Source organism: Curcuma longa, chromosome 18, assembly GCF_044706935.1.
Source record: "Curcuma longa cultivar G26 ecotype Majalengka, Jawa Barat chromosome 18, ITB_CL_G26_1.1, whole genome shotgun sequence".
In the NCBI taxonomy this organism is placed as follows: domain Eukaryota; kingdom Viridiplantae; phylum Streptophyta; class Magnoliopsida; order Zingiberales; family Zingiberaceae; genus Curcuma; species Curcuma longa.
The window spans coordinates 1,605,341-1,608,121 of NC_133878.1; positions in this window are offsets into that span (position 1 = coordinate 1,605,341).

A 2,781-nucleotide genomic window follows, 5' to 3' on the forward strand; every position below is an offset into this window, starting at 1 on the left:
ATCTAATAAATTTAATTGTTCATTTAGTCAAACTAAAATGAACTGATCTCCAAAATAGAATGTTATTTGTATGTGACCCAATAGGTTCTTATAACATTGGCAATGTCTCTAAAATCCATTTTAGAAACATAAGCAATGAGTGACATCTAGCAAAGCATCATTGCTACCCAAGTGACAAGAATATCGAAATCCGACATAACTTCGTGACTATGATAATGTATGACCATGTCCTTCTATCCTCGATATCTAGATTAATCAATGAGGCATAGATTGTGTCATCTTATTATCAATCTTTGTGTTTCTTGATCCTCAAGTAGACTCACTCAAGCAAATGAACTAAATATCTCATATTGCACTACTAGAAAAATAGGCTTTTGAGACACAACAAAATCTGTCTTAAATTATAAATTTACTGTCTCAAAATATTTTTGAGACGGTGATAAGACGGTAATGTAGTCATCCCCAATACAAGCGTCTTAAAAAAATATTGAGACAGTTGCACTGTCTCAAATACGATTTAAGACGGTGTTGAGATGATTGTTAAATTGTCTCAAAAGTATTTAAGACAGTTATTTTTTTTGTCTCAAATGTTATGTCTTATCCTGTGAAAAAGTTAGAGACACCAGATTGAGATAGTAATGTACCGTCTCAAATAAAAGTGAAGACAGTAAATTACTGTCCCTAATGTTTTCATTTGTTAAATACACCATTTGTGATGAAATTTAATAAATATTTATTATACAAATTAATCTAGATCAGAATTATTGAATTGTCATTTCAAAATAAAAGGTTTCATACTGACATTTATCCAATAATAAAAATGTGTACATATCCATCATTAATTTGATGTCCAAAAAAACTACTATTCCAAAGTTACACAAAAGAAAGCTTAAAGAACAATTCTTCATGATTTGGAGATAACTTCTATGATCCTTCTTCATCAGAATCCTGAACATTAAAAAAAACTCTTTTTAGAGGTAAAGACGTTTTATAATCTATAAGAATATAAAGAATACATTTACTCAAACATAATTGATTCAACATGAGACATATATGTAGATTAACAACAAAATCTTACATGACTAAACATATAAAATTGAGACCCCACATAGAAATAGTCAAATTTAATAAAGCCCATTGAATTCAAGTGCCGACGTAAATGGTAGATGTAGAATTGAATCAAGGCATGGTAAATGGCAGATGTCACAAAGTGCATAACAAGGAAGCATACACTCATGTAAAAAATGTACAAATTCTAGCTTATGTATGCGAGTGAACTAATGTCCTCATCTTTTTTAAGTTGTAGATTGTAGAATGCTATAAGATGGAAGCATAGAGTTAACATGGTCAAAACCCATATGGGGAACCAGAAAAATGTTTGCGAAAAGACTATATTCAAAGTGGGGCAAACTAAATCAGGTAGTACATTAGCCTAGAAAAGATGGTCATCCTAATAGCACACTACGAGCATTACCTTTATATTTCCTCAACTTAAATGGGCAAATATCGAGTAACTTAAGCCTAGATCAGCTTGCCGTGAGCAATATTTATACTTGCGGTTGTAGAAGAGTGGTCATTTACGAATGTTGATCATGACACCAGAATAAGCTAATATCCAAAATGCTTGATAGCTAATAGAAACAACTTGCTAATAACGCGCAAATGATTCTTCAACACTAAAGATGGAGCCATATGTACGAAGACTGACTGATTTCTAGCCAAATGAAATGAAAGTATACCAAAAGACATAATCAAAAGCCATGGATACTGTAAAAACATATTCTTTTTGTGAAATTACAAAAGATTGAAGTAATCTCCATCCTAGATCTACACATAGAAGCAAAATCCTATAAACAACAATGAAATAACAAATGACTTTCTGTCCATGTTCAAACATTAAACCAGTCTAAATTGGATTGCTAAACAAGAAGAGGTTTAAAGAGAATAGATCAAACAACATCAAACCAAGAGGATTAAGGGCCAGATATATTCAAAATTTATGAATGCACAATTTATGATTGCCCAAAATCTTGCAACTATATATATTAACAAAAAAATGCTTGTGAAAGTAACTACCAATGTACCTGTTGGTCACCCAATCCTTGTTCATGTGAAATAGTATTATCTGCAACCTAAAAAAAAGGTGTACATATTACAAACTATCAAAATTCATCATAAAAGTAAATTAATTAAATAAAGTCAAGATACCTTTTGATTACTAAATTCACTAGATTCCATATGAAGATGGGTCAATGGGGATCCATGATTCTCTAACTTTGATTGAAGTACATCTATTTGGGATTTCATTTGATTTAGAATAGGAGTCACCACTTTCATACACTCTGCTACAGCTTTCTCCGTAGCCATTTTGATTAACTCATTTGAATGTTCATTGGATAACAAGGGGTGAGTACGCATGTCAGAAGGACTAGGACCTAAACCCATAGTGCGAACATAACCATGACTTTCATTTCCCATGAAACTATTGAAAATCTATATTATCACTCAGGTGTTTGATCTTCAACAGGTACCGCTGATAACTTTGCTTGCATTTGACCCTAGATGTTTATTAACATCAATAAATATATATAAATCCTTCACAAGTAAACAAAATGATAGTGTCTTAACAATATAAAAATTGTAAATGATTCGGAGTTTACTATTAAATTTGCCGCCTCAGCATCAGCTGGAACTCCATTTTTACAACGAGCCTCAATATACGTTGTTAAAGGATCAGTTGACTTTCCATCAGCTGCCAACTATATAAAAAATGACAAATCC